The sequence below is a fragment of the Oryctolagus cuniculus genome, chromosome 8 (genome assembly GCF_051225735.1).
Source record: "Oryctolagus cuniculus isolate XC-2025 breed Fujian yellow rabbit chromosome 8, ASM5122573v1, whole genome shotgun sequence".
Classification (NCBI taxonomy): Eukaryota; Metazoa; Chordata; class Mammalia; order Lagomorpha; family Leporidae; genus Oryctolagus; species Oryctolagus cuniculus.
In genome coordinates this window covers 59,692,260-59,713,048 of record NC_142874.1, presented here as the reverse complement: position 1 = coordinate 59,713,048, position 20,789 = coordinate 59,692,260, and the positions used below count along the sequence as shown (strand labels likewise).

At 36.4% G+C, this 20,789-nt stretch overlaps 1 long non-coding RNA gene across 2 annotated transcripts; it reads left to right on the top strand.

The window, feature by feature from the left end:
• Positions 1-1,076: 1,076 nt before the first annotated feature.
• On the top strand, positions 1,077-20,317 carry LOC138843379 (uncharacterized). 2 transcript variants are annotated; one of them, XR_016211939.1, is made up of 3 exons: positions 1,084-1,222; positions 3,800-3,923; positions 20,023-20,317. It is a non-coding gene; the product is annotated as an uncharacterized LOC138843379 (long non-coding RNA). The 2 variants fall into 2 exon arrangements; XR_011378038.2 differs by lacking the exon at positions 3,800-3,923 and having other exon boundaries at positions 1,077-1,222.
• The last annotated feature ends 472 nt before the right edge of the window (positions 20,318-20,789 follow it).

The window sequence follows — 20,789 nt, the reverse complement described above, 5'->3', positions numbered from 1 at the left end:
AGCTGTAGCACCAAGGTATTTTTCATTCTCAAGTTATTCTACATTTATCTTCTGACAATTTGCCAAAACTATCATATTAATTTTAATACCAATTTATGGATCAGTAGCATTTGCTCTAAGGAAGTAGATCTTAGTTGTGAACATTTTCATTTGCCTTTCTCTTTTGATTTGTGGGGAAGCGTGCAATTTGTGCAGAGGCTCAGCTTTATCTGTTTGTAAGTAAGACCTCCTCCCAGAAATATCACAACTTGTGACAGGTTGACTGAGATATTGCTGTGGATGAATGGAGAATACTTTAGTTTTCATCATATGTTTTTTGAAGTATGAGTTGTACCATTATGTATGAATGTGAACTTTAACTTTGGAAAGACTTAACTTCAATAACTTGGTGTAGGGCAATGTTATCATTTTATGACTTGGTCATTATAAAAGCAGGACTTAGTCACCTCTGGCTGTTTCTACTTACATGCCTATTCCTGGTTGCTCCTTGTAATGCATCAGGTACTTGTCTTACACCGCCACTGGTGACTAGTCCAGGCCTTTACAGCTAGCTATAACCTATCTGACTTGCCCCACTGAACCCATCACCCTGCACTGCAGTGATCCATCTCTGTTGCATTGTGCCTACATGTAGCTCAGAGCTATTTTACACTCATCAATCGGAACACCCCAGAGAAGTTGCTTAAGTAACACTCTGGACCTCAGTGAAGACTGGTTTTTAGGTTCTTTAATTTCTCTGATTGATTATGCATTTGTTGGACAGCGTCCTCCCCACCCCACGCACCCATATTTCCTGATGACCCTGTGAGGCAGGCTGCCCTGTTCTCTCCTGAATTTATGAGTTATACAATTTATTTCCATGATTTCTGTGCTTTGTGATGTTGGCTGCTCTGTATCTCACTTGACTGACACATCTGAACCTAATCTCCAAGTCAACACCCTTCAGGATGGTAGCTATCTTTGTAAGAATAATCAGAACAACAATCAAGCAAGAGTCCAAAGAACATCTATTAGTAGAAATATGTTCTCAGTGAAAGGGGACACCTGGCTATGGACCAAGTACTTAACATCATGCTGTTCAAGAGCGAAATGAAGTACACCAGGAAAGGCACATGCTTGCCATCCATAACCGCCTTCCCTGTAGCTCTCTCAGGAGAAGGCTAAAGTTCATAGCCACTCTGGAAGGCATCAAAACCAAATTAGAAATAAATCAAAACACAAGGTAAGACTATTGCGTTAAATAACATAAAAGTCACTTCAATGTGGGATATTGTTAGCTTCCTTCTACAGAAAATTTATAACTTAGCATGTTTGAGTCTTTTATATGTTCGTTATTTATTATCACTAAATATTCAAATATAATTATAGCAATCAATTTTTACTCTTGAGCTAGTTAAACATTGCTTTTCTGATGCTGTGAAAGAATGGCTTTTATTACATGTGGTTTAAAATATTCAGGGAATGAAATAATACTTACACAAAAGATTAATTATTAGATCTCTGGGACATATTTTCTAAGAGTACTTTCTGTTACAAAGAATTTTGTAGAAATGAAAGTGATAGTTTTCTACATCTGCTGCAACTCTTCTCGGCAAGAAGTTCCAGAAACTATTTTCTGCGTTTCTAAATATGAACACTGTAGCCAGTAAACATTTTATTCTTTGATGTGTTCAGGTGTCTGTGGTTTATCTTCTTGAAATTTGGAATTTCAAATTTGGCAACTGATTCCCTTTTCTCCTGGAAACTTAAAGTATGACCATTAAAAAGAATGGCTTGGTTTCCTTACTTGAAAAATAATGCTTTCAATTAAAATAAAGTATTACATTTGAAATGGTTTGATCTTTTCACTCAAGCAGCATTAAATTAAAGACCCACCCCATTTATCATATAAAATATAGTTTGTTCCAAGTTTAAATTTATTGCTATTCCTTCTTGTCCCATGTGACTATTTTTTTCAGGAACTTTGAAAAGACAATTCTCTACTTTAAAGCATAAATGTCCCTGTAATGTGGACATCTGCGCTCAGTTTTTTGCCAAGCATTCTTACTAATGTTCAGGAAAACTCTCTGAGATACAGTGGAAGAGTTGGATGATACACCATAGCTAGAGATCTCTGCTTTTCGTTAAATGTCTTTGACTATGATATCATTGAGTTCAGTCATTGTTTTTCATGATAGATTGTGGTGCATTGTCACCCTTAATATTCTTTTTTGTGGTTGAATGTCTCCATGGGTCATGAATTGGATAGTAAGATCCAGACAGTCTGACTCCAGAAAAGTAGAAAGCTTTTATGAAAGGATTTCTATTTACTGCAAGGATTTCTATTTGTGCATGATAGCCAAATAAGAAAATACAGTCAGCAAGAAATAACAGTGGATAAGGTTAATAGCATATTGCACTAGACACACATAGAATGCTGTTGTTCAAATAATGTTGTACATTAATAATGCAAAGAAAAACAAACATGCACATCCAGTTGTTCGCTTATAGGTAAGATAAATAAAAATATGCAGAAAGTAATCTAAGAGGACATTTTGTCATAAAAATATAACTATTTTCAAATTCTCAGCTCCTATAGATCAATTACATGGATTAAATAAGCATGTCAGATATGATGTGAATTAATACGACATACTTGGTTGAGAAGGAATTGAGCATCATTGTGTTAACCAAGGTAGAAACATCACAAAGTTTAGAGATCTTTTTAATTAATTAATGCTGCTTTTGACTCATCACATGTATACTTTTTATCTTTATACACATAGCTTACATTTTCCATTACAACAAATACTTGTTTCTATGTTGGTAGTCAGTACTAAGGAAATTCTTAGAAAATACTTAGTTTCATAAAGTGTTGGTTTCTAGAAAAAACACATTTAATCATCTGAGACAATAAAACAAATTCATTTGAAGTCTGAATTAGTGTCATATTGCATTGTGTCATGCTACACACTGTATTAACAGCTATGTGTGAGAGGAACTGAAGTAGTCTATCTGGCAAAATTCCACTAACAGTCATTGCTTCTGCATTTTGTTCCAAAAACTTCACTTCAAAATACCCTAAATTTCTGAACGATATTCTTTGAAATACATTATTGTTGTATAAATTAACTATAATGTTTTAGCATACTTAATTTAAAGTAGTCTAGAAATTTTCTCATATCTATGATCAGCTTCCTTCACCTCTTTCCTGGAAAGCACTGTGTTAGTGTTCTCCACAGAAAGATTCAATCATGTGTGTGTGTGTGTGTTTATACATACATATATACATATATAGAGAGATATATATAGATATGTTTATTAAAGAAGTGGTACACAAGATTAAGCACGTTGACAAGTCTGAAATGTGTGGGGTGAACCTGCAGAAAAAGACACCCTTACAGAAAATCAAGAATGATATTTGATCAAATATCTGGACTCTGTGTCCTAGCCATGTTGACATATACACAAGAGATTACTTTTACAAATACATTTGTATATTTTATTTGTACTAAAGGAAAATGACTGTAGCAACCAATGTATTCATTAGTTGTAAGAAATGTGAGGTAGATTAGAAATAATAAACTGCTATAATTGTTCCTATTTTTCCATACAACATAATGTAGATGTAGCTTATCTCTCATTTCATGCGAGATGGCATATGTAAGTTCTTTTTAAAACTTACGAAGTGCAAAAAAAAAGATTAGATAAAGTACACTTAGGTAATAGTCATTATTGCCTAGTTTTTAGTGCAACTTCTTATGCTTATGTAAGTTGCTTTATCACACAAACTCCAGCCAACTCTTATTTCTCTTCCTAGATAAACTGTGTGTTGCCATTCACTTTTAACTCATTTTGATTATGGTAGAAGTTGGTGAACTATTCCTCAAATAATACTTTGACAAGAAGAGAAATAATTTGGATAAATTTGTACAGTCTAAGATGTAGGTAATTCCATCCTGTTTCTAATCATGTTACCCTGTTACAGATAATCGGAAAGTAAAATTGAGAAGTTTATTTGAATATACTTTTGTGGTGCTGTGGATATCTAACTTTCTGTAAGCATGTTCTTTCTCCTGATTATTAGATGCCTCCATATGTCTATCACCTGAATAATAATTTTTAAAATAGTCAACTGCAATTATTGCTTTCAAAGTGGAAAAGAATGTAACTGACATTGTTTCACAGTGTTAAGCCATTGCCTGTGACACAGGCATTCCATGTAAGCACCGGTTAAAGTCCTTGCTGCTCCACTTCCAATCCAACCGTCTGCTAATGCACCTGGAAAGCAATGTAAGTGCCCCTAAGTGTTTGGGCCTCTGGAATCCACATGCAAGACTTGGATAGAGTTTTTGCTCCTTTCTTTGTCCTGACCAATCTCTAGCCATGACAGATATTTAGGGCTGCCTCTTTCTCTCTCTCTCTCTCTCTCTCCCCCTCTCCATCTCCATCTCTTTTTTTCTCTGTCTCTACTTCTCTTTCAAATAAATAAACCGTAAAGATACAAAGGACTATGAAAAATAGTGATCACATTTAGTAATTATAAAGAGAGCATGGGTTTTGATGCAAGACAGAGCAGCTTGTATCACTGGAGCATGGTTTACACAGAATATCTTCAACAGACAAAAGATTACCTCCCCTGCTGGCTAGGAAAGAAAGAGACTCAATAAAAAAGGAGGCCATCCTGTTACAGCTGTATGCAGTCACAGATGTGTGGTGGGCAGAACCTCACACTTTTCTGTACTATTGAAACATTGTTTACTAACAGCAGTGAGCACAGGACTTTGAAGATGATGGTACTGAAGTAAACACACTGTTTTTTGAATTTGCCCTATAGCAATCCTGTAAGGAATTCCTTGAATCTGTAAGAGTAGGACGACTTTTTCTTTCCGTGAAATAGAGAAAACAAAACTAAATGGCACTACTTCAGCTTTGAATTTAAATAAACTTCATTGCATTAGCTACCTCACTTTTTCTGGCCATGGATCGGGATTAAGAAGGTAATGGCCAATGTTATTTTTGTTTTGAATTATTATACTGACCATTAGAATATATTTTGAATTACTAAATCACTAGCAAGCTCAAAAATTCAACACAGAGGATAAAGAAACAAATGCATCAACTAATATAGCAATCCTCAGTGTGTAGAAACACTGCTTAATAATTAAAACATGAGCGACATCTGGGTATTCACATAATTTAACTAACATTCAGATTTCTTGTTTGTGGAATATGTTTTATGACACTTACTTTTTTATTTGTTTTCATTTTATTGGAAAGCAGTGGTTCAGAGACAGAGATCTTCTGATGACTGGTTTACTCACCAAATTCCTGTAACACTTAGGGCTTGAACTAGGCTGCACTCAGAATCTGAGAATTCAATCCTGGTACCCATGTGGGTAGCAGGGATCTGCATGCTTACCTCGTAACTCCCAAGGTGAACATCAGCAGGAAGCTGGACTGGAAGTAGAGGAGCCACAGTTAGAATGAGGCACTTCGATATGGTTTATGGGCATCCCAAATGGTATCTCGCCTACTATGTCAAATGCTTGCCTCTCATAAAAATGCCTCCCAAATGAAGTTGCTATAAAGCTTAAATTAAATAAGTCTAGAAAATGTTAGTGTTTTGTATATAGTACTTGTGCTTATACTTGTAACAGTATTTATTGAAACATCAGTGTTCTAGGACTTAGTTTTACAGAGTAAACGAAATAGACAAATTCTTTTGGTGGGGTTGCATTGCATTGGGTGGAATGGAATAAATTTAAAATAAACAACTAAATATGTAATAAGCTCAATGATCAGAAACATGGTGGGCAAAAAGAAGGCTGTATAAGGGGAATAGGTAAAGCTGACTGCAGAATTTTGTGTGTGTGTGTTTGTAATTAGTATGTGCTAGATTCTATTTTCTAGGTGGTGGTCAGGAAATCCTTTATTAAGGAGGAATCAGGCCCCTGAGAGAGGAAAATAAAATACTTGCTCCGTGTCCAGAAAAAAAAAGTGCCTGGGATATAGATGAGCAAAGAGAGAGAGTAAGATATTAAATCACATTGCTGTTAGGGCTTCGTCCAGCCTTGTGGGCCATTCTCTGGAGCAGTTTCATGAAGAAAGCTATGATTAGTCATTAGAAACTCTTAAAAAGTCAAGGAAAGGCATTATGTGATAAACCTTTTAAAAGGATGATTCTGGAAGTTCTCCTAAATATAAGCTGAAGAGAAAACGGGAATAAACATTATTTTAGCATTGGCTATTGTTATTATGTCGTCATCACCATTAAAAAACTAACAAACTATAGACTCATGTCAGGTGTTTGCTTTAGCTGTTAAGATGCCCACACATGCCATATCTGAATGTCTAGGTTGATTACATTTCGACTCCTTCTGTTGCAGTTCCAATAGAATCTCTTTTTCTTTCTCTCTCTGCCTCTCAAATAAAAAATTAAAAAATAATTAGTTTTACAAATGCATGTATTTGAAGTAGATAAAGTTAAATGTTACAGAATTAGAAGTCTTTTAATAAAGTGAAATTAATGTTTGTTAATTTAGCAAATCTCCCCTGTGTGCTCATATTTTTCTTGTCATGAAATTCTTAGCTTTAACAGAAGCTATAAGAAAAGCAGCCAAAATTTACAGAAGAGGTAGCAATATTTCTGTGTAATTATTCATATTTTACTGTCATTGTTACTGTGGATTTCTTATTTCTTAGGGACTGTGAACTAGATAAAAAGATATCACATCAACTCATAGCTCCAATTTCACCCATTGTGAAGTACTAAAACAATATCATTGTGTTGTTTTCTCTTCACTATCATCTCTTTGTTTACAATGCAATTATTTTTTCAGGCATTCTTCTTGGGTCACTGGCATTTTAAAAAGATATTAGTGATTTTATATACAGCAACAATGACTTCTATTGAGCTCAACTATAAACACACATAGCTATTTGTATTATTATTAATTTCTAAAATTTTATACCTGAAAGGTGTAATTTAGTTACATTGGCATTAGTGAAAAGTACGTCCCACTATTTATATCTCTATTTAGCCACAGATCAATAAATGCTCAGTGATACTTCACTATAGAAATAGTCTTACCTGTGTGTTTCTAAAAGCCATCTCCTGAGAATTTTCACTACAGATTCAATATTCATATCTGCCCTCATGCTTGATTTATATTTTGAAACAGATTGCACCCCAGTGTCTTAAATGCAACCCATAAAGCAAGTAGCCATCCATCAATGTACTCGTAGTATTTGAAAAGTTTATATTTAATTGCTAACGAAAAGCCAGATGGGAACAAAAGTAATTTTGTCTTTATTGTTATGTTTCTTTAACCAAATAAGAAAAGAGATAAACTCAGAATCTACTTGACTCACCGACATCCAGAAGTGAATGTGTATGATACTTATATCCTGTAACAAAATTGCTTAAAATAAGTGGTGGGGACAAAACTAACATGGCTTTGATGTTAAAAGGTTTTTTTCCAGTATTTGTGTTCATCTTGGGCTGCAATTTTCACATTACCATGTGCACGTTGTTTTTGTGCCTTGCATGGATTTGCATGAGACACGTGCTTGGATTTCAGCATTTTAATGTAAATATGCCATGTTTGAGAATTAAAAGTATTTGGGAACACATGATGAAACGAACAAAGAAACCATGTATTTTCTTTCTTCTCCCCTTCCTTTTTTTCTTTCCTCCATTCCTCCTTCCTCTCCTTTCTTTCCCTTCCTCCATCTTTCCCCAACTCCTGTAATTCCCGCCCCCCCATCTGTCTTTCATGGAAAGTCATGTTGTGTTCCATAAGTTCTGTATAACAAGTATGGAAAATTAAAATATAAGGGAAAGAAGCAAAGTTATGATGAAATACTTCTATTTAGAGATACTTTCATGTCCAATTTTCTGTATAATAATGGTAATTTTGATCAGTGGATAAAGGATAGATGCTGTTATCATTCAGGTCTAAATGAAATTATGCAAACAACTAAAAGTACATAGGTTTTCTTGTTAAAGGCCCAGAGACTTTGACATTTCAGAACAACATGTATTCAGTGATGCACTGTATGACTGGATGAGGCACTGGCTCCCCAATAGCAAGCATTTGATTCCAGCAATCAGGAAGGTAGTGGTAAATTTCCCTCTAACCAAAATAACCTGTGATTCATTTTGTATTCACAGAGAATCATGCAGGTGTGCAGACATTCAGTTCTATCACCTAAAAAAAAATTAAGTAGAAATAATTCATTCCTAGTTAGTAGCTAAGGATGCTGCTACTCTTACATGGCGTTCCTAGCCAATCAGTTTATTTTCTCCTCTGCAATACACAGAGAAGAGAAATCAAACATGAAAAGAAAAGTAGTTTAAAGAAAATAACAAGATTCCTTAATAAGCATTAACTAGCATCTTGCTATTTAAGTTAACAAAGTAATGGGCTCCAACAAAGAAAATAAGACAAGTAAAAGAAATGACAAAGAAAATAGAATGCCTGGAAGACATTTCTGAAAAACACCCACTTCCTAAAGTAGACAGATCTTAGTCACTGATACTTCTTGAACAACTTAATACATTATCCCTCTTAGTAGTTTTTTTATCTGTTCTACTTAATATGACTGGTTTAGATCTGTAATTGATGCACAGTTATTCTTAAGTGTTGAAAATTAACTGAAATGTGATCCCTGTTGAACATGGTGGTGGGAATGGGAGAGGGAAGAGATGTATAATTTGGGACATGCTCAGGCTGACTTGCCCCAAGTGGTGGAGTTGGAAGCATACCAGGGGATTCCAATTCAATCCCATCGAGGTGGCATGTACCAATGCCATCTCACTGTTCCAGGTGATCAGTTTCAGTTCACAGTTGGTCATAATGAAAGGACTAAGAGTCAAAGGGAGCACATAAACAAGTCTAGTACCTGCTAACGCTAACCGATGGAGTAAATAAAGGGGATAGTGATCCAACATGGGAAGTGAGATACTCAGCAGACTCATAGAATGGCAGATGTCCTAAATAGCACTCTGGCCTCAGAATCAGCCCTAAAGGCATTCGGAGCTGGCTGAAAAGCTCATGAGAGTATTTCAGGCATGGAAAGCCAAGACACTCTGGCAAAAGAACTCTGCGAGTGAGATCCCAGTGGAAAGAACAGGTCATCAAAGAAGGAGGTACCTTTCTCTGAAGGGAGGAGAGAACCTCCACTTTGACTATGACCTTGTCTAAACAAGATAAGAGTTGGAGAACTCAGAGGGCTTCCATAGCCTTGGAAACTCATGACTGGAGCATAGGGAGATTACTGATGCCATAGACAGGAGTGTCAATTGGTAAAGTCAACAACAGGAGTCACTGTGCACTTACTCCTCATGTAGGATCTCTAACCTTAATGTGCTGTACATTGAGATTTCATGCTATAACGAGTACTCAAACAATATATTTCACTTTGTGTTTCTATGGGGGTGCAAACTGTTGAAATCCTTACTTAATGCATACTAAACTGATCCTCTGTTAAAAAAAAAAAAAAAAAAAGAAATTATCAATTCCCAACTTGACTCTCACTGGGATTAAACATGACAATAGGTCTGCTCTGATTTCATCATCATTTTAAAAAAAATCATCTATTATTTTTCACTTTATGTTTCTGTGTGGGAGCAAACTGTTGAAATCCATACTTGATGTATACTAAGCTGATCTTCTGTATATTAAGATAATCAAAAATGAATCTTGATGTGAATGGAAGGGGAGAGGGAGTGGGAAAGGGGAGGGTTGTGGGTGGGAGGGACGGTATGGGGGGGAAGCCATTGTAATCCATAAGTCATACTTTGGAAATTTATATGCATTAAATAAAAGTTTAAAAAAAAAAATTCAGACTTCCAGGTGAGTCTAGGTGGTGATTTTACAAGAAAGTTGATTTCAGCAAATTAAGATATTGAAGATATGAAGGACTAAAGTCCAGTTAAATTCCAATGAACACTGAGTTATTTTTTATTAAATTGTTTTGTAGAATAATTAAAATAATCAAATGTTATTTTGGTGATATATATATATGTATATATATATATATATATATGTATGTATAGCCAATTCTCCTGCTGTTTAAGTTACATACAAGTTTCTTTTCAACAGGATATATAATCCAAAAGCCTTGCCATTTAACAGCATCATAGGAATTTGCTAGAAACTCAACCCCCTTCAAAAGCTCAACTCAAATTTCTGGCTCAAACTGTACTGACCCAAAACTTTCACTTCCATCTGTCCTAAAACACACTTAAATGGAAAGAACAAAAGAAACGACTGATGAACCATAAGCTCCCTGGAAGTAGGAAAGCACATCGCCAATACCCTGTCTTTAAGAGCGCAAATCTCCACCAAAGACTAGAGGAGTATTCACCCAGGTGACACTGCAAGCCCTAGTACCACGGGGGCTGATGAGAGCAATAGGGAGGACACTGCTTCTCTAAGGATTCTCAGAAGTTGGCCAGAGCTGGAAAGCAGAGACAGGCATGGGAAGAACTTAGACGAGTTAACTGAACAAATATGGAAACCTCGACTTGGTTTGCACTTAGTGCTCAGCCCATTCCTCTTTATGTCACTAATAGCTAAATAAATTAAGTAGGGATATTACTCTGCATTTTCCATGTGTGGTCGTAGAAGAAAAACAGGTCACGGTTGCTATGAAACTTGCCAGGAAATGTGTACAAAGCATGCAACAGAAGAGAGAAAATTATAAAATTAAATTTATAGTGCACATCACCAGGTAAAATCTTTTCTGTTTTTGTTCACATGGATACATGGGTTTCTAGCTACTTTCTATTTTTATTTTATTTATTTTTATTTTTATTTATTTTTTTTTTTTTTGACAGGCAGAGTGGACAGTGAGAGAGAGAGACAGAGAGAGAAAGGTCTTCCCTTGCCGTTGGTTCACCCTCCAATGGCCGCCGCTGCAGCCGGCGCACCGCGCTGATCCGATGGCAGGAGCCAGGAGCCAGGTGCTTCTCCTGGTCTCCCATGGGGTGCAGGGCCCAAGCACCTGGGCCATCCTCCACTGCACTCCCTGGCCATAGCAGAGAGCTGGCCTGGAAGAGGGGCAACCGGGACAGAATCCGGCGCCCCGACCGGGACTAGAACCCGGTGTGCCGGCGCCGCAAGGTGGAGGATTAGCCTATTGAGCCACGGCGCCGGCCTCTAGCTACTTTCTTTACAACTATCTAATGAGAAGCTTTAACTATCCCCTGCCCACTTACTCAGCTCCCGAGAGCCGGATCAGACACAAGTGCCAAGATAGACATGGAAACAGATTTTCAAAAGTGAAAGGAAATCATATGCCAGCAGCTTACATTAATGAAAAGGATGATTTATATTTATCTACTAATTTAAAAATCACTAACCATGTGAAAATAAAAGAGTAAAAAACAGAAACAATGCTTACAGATTAATTTACTTGAAGTAATATAGATAAGCAGAAAGAAAAAAAGCAAATTAATTGTTTATTCATGAAAATCTACCAACTTTTCAGGTAGTGTTACATCACTGAGAAAAGAGAATTTGAGAAAAGGCATTCTAAAATGTTATGAACATGATTGATATATATATTTAGGGGATAGTTAAACTTGTATACTGCTTATACCTGTGTTCTCACTTGATGGGAGTTACCAAATGTTTGTTATTCCCAATTGTGTTACAAATAATTAAATGCCATGATTCAAAAATTAAAGTTAGGGTTCAGTATTGTGGTGCAGTGGGTTAAGCCACCTCTTGTGACACTGGCATCCTACATCTGAACAGCTGTTCATTCCCAGTTACTCAGCTTCCGATCCAATAACTTGCTAATGTACATGAGAGGCAGCATATGGTGACCCAAATACCTGGGCCCCTGTTACCCATATGGGAGACTCAAATGGAGGTGCTGACTCTAGCCAGGTCACTTTCTAGCTGTTTGCGGTCATTAGGGGAGTGAACTAGTGATGGAAATCTTTGTTTCCCTTTCTGAATCACTGACTATCCTTTTTTCTCTGGTACTCTGTCTTTTGATTAAATAAATCTTTTTAAAGATTAAAGTAACTGTAAAAAACAATGTAAGCTATATAATTTCCTCAAATTAACAGTTGGCAAATGTCATGAAATTTCAATTAGTTCTGAAAACTAAAGAAAAAATTCACAGATAGCTTAATAAATAAGATGTATAAAATATAACGGTGGGTGGAAAGCAAACGCATGCACAATTTTTAATAAAATAACATCAAAAATACTTTAGGGGCTGCTGTTGTATCATAGCAGGTAAAGTCACTGATTGCAATGCCAGCATCCCATATGGGTGCTGGATTGAATTCTAGCTGCTCCCCTTCTGATACAGCTCCCTGCTGATGAGCCTGGAAAAACAGCAGAGAATGGCCCAAATACTTTGGCCCCTGCACCCACCTGGAGACCTAGAAGAAGCTCCTGGCTCCTAGATTCGACCTGGCCATTGTGATCATTTGGGAAGTTAAATAGCAAATGGAAGATTTCTCCCCCTTCTCTCCTTCTCTCTCTGTATCTCTGCCTTTCAAATAAATAAAATAAATTTAAAAAAAATCCTGTGTGAATCTGAGAAGCAATGGTGTTGTTGCACTGAAGCAAGGGGAATGCATACCATCCCTAATTGCTTGTATTAATGAAATTTCTTCTCTATTTCCACTATTTATTGCCTAGTCTCCTCTCAACATATTTTAAGCCTCTGTGGTTCTAAGTCAAAGATTATATAAAATTGTCCAAAAGGACAGTTCTGAATTTCAGCTGGAGAATCAGCAGTTATCGGGTGTTTGAACACAAAGTTCATAAGAAGACTAAGCTAAAGTAAAAGATAAGAATCCAAGTTTTAACTATTTCATGAATGACCATAATCTACACATGTGTTATCTCTGATATTCACTCAGGTACTCAAAAGTTTGGGATATTTAAAACTCTCTTTTCTGAATAAAAGCTGCCAAAGAATTGAACATACATAAATATTTTGACAAAATTTAAAAATTTATTTATTTATTAAAAATCAGAATTGGAGAGAGAGTGCGAGAGACAGAGAGAGAGAGAGAGATTGATTGCTATCCACTGATTCCCTCCCAGATGGCCGCAAAGGCCAGTACTGGGTCATGTTGGAACCTTCATCCAGGCCTCTCACGCAGGTGACAGGGTCACAAGCACTTGGGCCATCCTCTGCTTCTTTCCCAGGCAGGGAGCTGCATTTTAAGTGGAGCCAGTGGGACACAAACCAGCACACATGAAGGATGCTGACAGCCTTAACAGCAAAAAAATCGGCCCCATCAAAACCACTCTTGCAGTGCTCAATGTTTTTCTTCCATAATTTTACAAAATTTTATAAAAAAAGGTAGATATTACTAGCCTATTTTTTGAGTTGAAGATTCACATTAAGCAATTTGCCAAATGTTACCTCTACAATGTAGCAGAGCCTCAATGTAAACATATTTTAATCTAATTTTAGATATATCTCCTAGCTAACTCATTATATGTAAATTCCAAATTCTTACGTTGTTGAAAGAGGATTTAATCTAAGCAAACTATTCTCTACACTGCAGCTCTCAATGTAAGGGAATATGTCAATACCCGCTTCAATTGCTCAGTCGGAATGTGGACAACAAAAACTAAAGCAGATGGTATAGCTGTGCGATTAACTTTCTTCTGCTTTAACTTTCTTATTTTTTTTTCCTTTTGTACCAAACATCATTTATTTGCCAAGTAAAATTAAACAGGCTTTAGGGGAAAAAAGCTCAGGTTTTTGAAGGATGATCTGAGGAAAGAAAATGAGAAGAAAAAAAAAAAGACTGAAAGACTGGTGTATTTAAAAACTTTTTTTTTTCACTTACACTGTTTGTGTAATTTTTCCAGTTTAAAAAGAATGAGAAGGGCCGGCGACAAGCTGGTCCCGGCTGCTCCTCTTCCAGTCCAGCTCTCTGTTGTGGCCCGGGAGGGCAGTGGAGGATGGCCCAAGTGCTTGGGCCCTGCACCCATGTGGGAGACCAGGAAAAGGCACCTGACTCCTGGCTTCTGATTGGCGCAGTGCTGGCTGTGGCGGCAATGTAGGGAGTGAACGAACGGAAGGAAGACCTTTCTCTCTGTATCTCATTGTGTGTAACTCTACCTGTGAAATAAATTAATAAAAAATCTTAAAGAAAAAAAAAAGAAAGAAAAATACACCTTTCATCTTGAAAAAAAAAAAAAAAAGAATGAGAACGCTAAGTTTATAAGTAGCATTTTTCTACTAAGTCCTTAGGAAGTAGGCCTTCTGTGTTTGAATTATTCCTGTATTGGCAAAACTAACGTACAGAACAGTATGTTGTAGGGTTCCTTACTGCAGCCACTATCGATGGGAAGCCATGAAGTAACAGGTGTTCTTTATGTGATGAACAGCAGTGTCTGTGTTTAGACAGCTGCCTCTTTTCTGTGGGGCATGTAGCATGCTTCCTTTTCTCAGATGCAGCTATGCTCAATGATTTCTAAATTAGGATTGGATTTTATTAATTTCGGACTTACCTATAATTAAATTCCTTTTGCAGAAAGTTGGAATGAAATTTCATGAGTGTTTGGAGAATGGCAAAAATCTGATTAACATTTCCTTTGAACGGAAAATTGAACTCATACTTTTGTGAAAAGTTCCACTGAAAATAAACCAATTAATAAAATTATACTTTAGTTTCATGATGACTTTCTTCATTTTTATGGGGAATAGATTAGGCAGACTTAGAGTATTGTGGGAATGTCAACTAAGTTGAATTAAAATGATGATATAAATATTGCCAACAAATATTTTTCTAACCAAGGCTGATAGTAATCTCTACCCTTAACTATATGATTTTTGTTTTGTGTTAGCTTTGATAACAATAACAGTAAAGCCATGCCCCTAGTGGTCTGACCAATGATAATCTTAATTTCCCCATTCTAGTCTACACATTGTACAGGCATTCATGTGAACTACACCTCTGCCCAGAATCCTGCAATACATACTGTTTCCAAAAATAAAGAGATTCATCAGGGCTTTTCTGAATGTGGATAACTAACCTATATTGTGGGGTCTTTTTGAATAATTTTGTTTTACTTATAGCATTCATCACAAAATGTATTATCACTCTCTAAACTTCCCAATTCCTTATATGAATAGGATGATGCAGAAATGACAAGGAGAAATTAAATTTGGTTTTGATCTTTTACATAATGAGATATTTTTAAAAATTTGTAACTGTTTCTTATCTGCCAGCATATCAATTTTCTACTACGTTAATTTAAAATTCTGATAGAAAATTTTATGATACACATAAAGTTATTAAGAGAGATCTGAGTATTTCTAGATATATAATAGAAAAAAGTTCAGTTTATTGTTTCCTGATTTGACTTTATCATACTAAAGTTTAAATGACATAGCAAAGCTATCATTATGTGCTATTGTAGGAATATAATAATATATTATGCTTAAATTAACATTGAAATTATCACCTAGTAAATATTTGTGGGGTGAACTGAATACAATTTTAAACATTTTGGGGGTATTTTGTCACTATAAACGCTGTTGTACCTACATAAACCACACATACAAACACACAGACCCAAATTGTAGTTTTAAGCATATAAATATATTTACTGATTTATGATGTCAAAATAATTCCAAGTAAAGTTAATATTACTACATTGTAGCTAGAATTATATATACTAAATAGAATTCTGTTATTGATTTGTTTGCAATTGGTTTGCTCAAATGGTAGTAAACAATAAAGAAAAATCCACAATACACATTTTATGCCTTTTTGAAGATCACTGTTAGTAAAAATTATGTCTTTCAGGTATGCTTTGATTAAAAACATGTAGAGGAGGACAGTGTTGTAGTACAGTGGGTAAAGCCATTGCCTGCAATGCCATCATCCAATATTATAGCACTGGTTCATGTCCTCGTTGTCCTTCTTCTGACCCAGCTCCCTGCTAATGGCCTTGGAAAGCCCCAGAAAATTGCCCAAGTACCCACGTGAGATCTCTCTCTCTCTCTCTCTGCCCCCCCCACCGTGTGTGTGTGTGTGTGTGTGTGTCTGTCTGTCTGTCTTTCCCTCTCCCTCTATAACTGATTTTCAAATAAATGAATAAATATTAAAACAAAACAAAACAAAACAAAATGTGGTGGAGGTGACAGTATTGTGGTACAGAGGGTTAGGCTGCCACTTGCAATATCTGCATCCCATATGGGTACATAGATTTGAGTCCCGGCTGCTCTGCTTCTGATCCAGCTCCCTGCTAATGTGCTGGGAAAGCAGCAAGAGATTACCCAAGCACTTAAAACCCTGCCACCTTGCCACCTACATGGGTGATATAGAGGGAGTTCTAGGCTCCTGTTTTCAGCCTGGCCAACCCCAGTCTGTTGCTGTCATTTGGAGTCAAGTCATTTGGAAGATCTCTCTCTCTCTCTCTCTCTCTCTCTCTATATATATATATATATATATCACTCTGCTTTTCAAATTAATAAAATAAATCTTTAAAAAAGCAGTGAGCTAGGAAAACAATAAAACGTGATGGAGAGAACAAGTTTTAGTCTAGAAACCTTATCTTACTTCAGGGTTAATTTTACTTAGAAATTTCTTAGTGACTGTGTAATTTGCTAAGCCTCTTTAAGCATTCCTTTTTCTGCCTGTGCAATGAAAGGCTCTGGAGTAGTTTCCTTAAATTTTTCTCATATCTTCAAATTAGTTTACAATAGCATTGTTAATAATAGTAGTCTTAATAACTAGAGTCCTTAACTACGTCAGACACTGAAGATTTTCATCTATTGAGTGAATAGCAACTCATGTCAACTCTACCATTTCACAGATTAAAAAATTGAGGCAGTTGGACATAGAGCATTGCACTTGAGAAACTCCTTGGAACATTTAGACCCAATATTTGAGTACCTGGGTTCAAGTTCTGGCCCCACTTCTGATTCTAGCTTCCTGCTCCCTTGTTGTCTGAGAGATAGGAGATGATGAGTCAAATAGTTCAATCCCTGACACTCATGTGGGCACCCAGGTGTTGTCTGCAAAGGTGCTGGCTTTGCGGGCATTTGAGGAGAGGACCAGTTTGATAGGAGATCTCTGCCAGTCTCAGTACCTGTCTGTGTCTGTGGTGTCTCTGTTCCTTGCTTCTTGTCTCTCTCGAATAAATAAAAGTAAATGCACACAATTTTTAAAAAAATTGAGAAACAATGAGATCTAAATATACTTTATAACTATTGAACTCAAAAATAGTGGTTAATGGTTGAAAAAAACTAGAAAATCTAGACATTTTCTTTTCTTTTTTTTTTTTTTTTTTTTGAATAGTCAGAGTTAGGCAGTGAGAGAGAGACAGAAAGGTCTTCCTTCCTTCCATTGATTCATCCCCAAATGGCCGCTACAGCTGGCGTGCTGTGCCGATCCAAAGCCAGGAGCCAGGTGCTTCCTCCTGGTCTCCCATGGGATGCAGGGCCCAAGTACTTGGGCCATCCTCCACTGCACTCCTGGGCTACAGCAGAGAGCTGGACTGGAAGAGGAGCAACCAGGACAGAATCTGGCGCTCCAAAAGGGACTAGAACCTGAGGTACCGTTGCTGCAGGCAGAGGATTAGACTAGTGAGCCATGGCACCGGCTGACATTTTCTAATTTTATGAATCCTTATACTATAAACTTTAAATGATGTACAAGTATTTAAATATTCTCAAACATATACACATAAGTGTTATAATATCAAAATAATGGGATTATTATTTCCGACAATTCATATTTTTATAGATTTCAAAATGCATTTCATTTTGTATGTACAAATGTTTAGATATTATACTTTAAATTCTTTCCAGCAGGAGCTGGAAATTCAAAATGATTGACTAAGGATCATAAATAATGCACTTTAATTTTATTGCAATTGCCTTCAATAATTTATATGATTTCAGACATTTCTTGACCTTTGAATAAAGCTATGAAATATTTTAAATATTTTTAAATATTTAAGACTTGACAAGTAATGTCTTGTCTTCTTCAAGAAGGAATAAAGAATTCAGACTATGGCTGGTGCCATGGCTCACTAGGCTAATCCTCCACCTGTGGCGCAGGCACTCTGGGTTCTAGTCCCTGTTGGGGCGCCGGATTCTGTCCCGGTTGCCCCTTATCCAGTCCAGCTCTCTGCTGTGGCCCGGAAAGGCAGTGGAGGATGGCCCAAGTGCTTGGGCCCTGCACCCCATGGGAGACCAGGAGGAAGCACCCGGCTCCTGGCTTCGGACAGGCACAGCACTGGCCGTAGTGACCATTTTGGGGGTGAACCAACGGAAGGAAGACCTTTCTGTCTATCTCTCTCTCTAAGTCTGCCTGTTAAAGAAAAAAAATAAGAAAGAATTCAGACTAGTCTGATATTTTTACTTTAAGTAAATGATATTTTACCAAAAGATATTTTATTGCCCCATATATGCAAATGTTTCAACCACTAAGCAAAACTTGGAGCTCTGTCAGATTTTCCAGTTCCTACCTTATTTCAGACTGATTTTAGAATACAAATTTTGATCTCAAATTTCCATAATTATTTTAACATTTATAAAAACAATCAGGACAACAAATTCAAAACTCTGAGAATAGTAATTTAAATGATTATATGCAAATAAAAACAGAAAATAAACAAATATTAAATAATTTTTACAATTGTGTGTTCTTTTTTTGAAATTTAAGGATATAAAGATAATCATGCAAAATTGGCTTATTTTTAATTTACAAAAATGATACTGAGATTATAATTTCTTAGAAAGCTAAAAAAGTTTTCATTAATAATTAACTATTTTTCAGAATTCTATCCCTTAAAAAACATTTAGTTAATTAAGTGACATTATACATTTCAAAATCTAAGCAAAATATTCATTAGCAATTAACCTTTACAAGTAGCACTTAGAATAATTAGGTACATTATGTTGATGCTAGATTTGATATAGATATACCCATGTGTATGCAGGGGTTGATGAACATAGGAATTTGCTTTTTATCTTTGTAGTGTCCCCATAGGCAATAAAGTTCTAAAAAAATCAAAAAATAAAACCAAAAAAATTGCCTGTGTGTATCCATATTGTTTCAAACATAATTTTGTCAAATTTTGTTTTATGTCTTTGTCAATCCTATGGTTAAGAGTGATACACTACTATAGTTTTATTTATCTGAGGTTAATTGAAAACTTACTGTATATTTGTTTTTATTTTTTTATTTTTATTTTTATTTTTTTGACAGGCAGAGTGGACAGTGAGAGAGAGAGACAGAGAGAAAGGTCTTCCTTTTAGCATTGGTTCACCCTCCAATGGCCGCCGCGGCCAGCGCGCTGCGGCCGGCGCACCACGCTGATCCGATGGCAGGAGCCAGGAGCCAGGTGCTTCTCCTGGTCTCCCATGGGGTGCAGGGCCCAAGCACTTGGGCCATCCTCCACTGCACTCCCTGGCCACAGCAGAGAGCTGGCCTGGAAGAGGGGCAACTGGGACAGAATCCGGTGCCCCAACCGGGACTAGAACCCGGTGTGCTGGCGCCGCAAGGCGGAGGATTAGCCTACTGAGCCGCGGCGCCGGCACTTACTGTATATTTGTAAAATGGACAAGAAGGAAGGGAGGGATGGAAGAAGGAAGGGAGGGAGAGAGAAGCAAGGGAAGAGGGAGGGAAAGATGGAGTGAGGGATAAAGGAAGTAACATTAAATTTGTGGGAGGGTTGTGGGTGGGAAGGACGGTATGGGGGGAAGCCATTGTAATCCATAAGTCGTACTTTGGAAATTTATATTCATTAAATAAAAGTTTAAAAAAATTAAAAAAAAAAAAAATTAAAAAAAAAATTTGTGTCTATGAACTACGTTGAATCTGTTCTCTTTGTATTAATATGACAATGACATAATAGTTCATGAAAATCCTGTTGTAATTCATGCATTTTCTTTGCTCCTGAGAATATAATATATTAATAAATTAAATAAATACATATACATAAATATATAGATAAATAAGGGTAGGGATTGTGCCTACATTCTATATGAGCTCGAGTTCAAGTCACACCTCTTGTGTTTCTGATCCAGCTCCCTGCTAATATGCCTGAGGAAGCAGCAGAAGACAGCCCAAGTGCTTGGGCCCCTGCCACACACCTGGGAGAACCAAATGGAGTTCCTAGCTCCTGGCTTCGATTTGGCCCAGCCTTGGCTGTTATATACATTTGAGAAGTTGAGGAGTAAAACAGCAAATATTAAGATCTCTCTCTCTCTCTCTCTCTTTCCCTCGCTGCTTCCCTCCTCTCTCTGTAAGTCTGCCTTTCAATTAATTAAAATAAGTATTTTAAAATTCAAATAAATAAATAAAATGAAGGAAGGAATACAATCTCTAACTGTATTAAACACTGTTTTGTTCTGCTGGTTAAATTCTTTCACTTCAAAACTTGGTGAACAAATTTTCATAAAACCGGACATTCATGTGTCTATATCTTTTTCCTGTATCTACATATATACCTATTTTGTCTTATCTATACCTATTAAATATATGCATCCCTATTCTCATATCTTTTGAGAGTCTTCAATAGCATGCAATCTGTTCTGATATTTTCATATCTTTAATGCAATGAGTGTCTGTTAAATGTCAAATAAATTAATGGAGAAAAAACTACTTGGCTCCTTATATGTAGTAAATAATTTACTTCCTAGTCAAAATTCTTCAGTGTTCCACAACATCATATAACAAAAAATCAGACCCTCCTGGAATTAAGTTTCATTTGAAACCTGTTCCTCAATGTATTTTTCAACGATTTATCATATGATGAATTTAATGATCCATTGTTTTAGTGATAAAGGGAAAA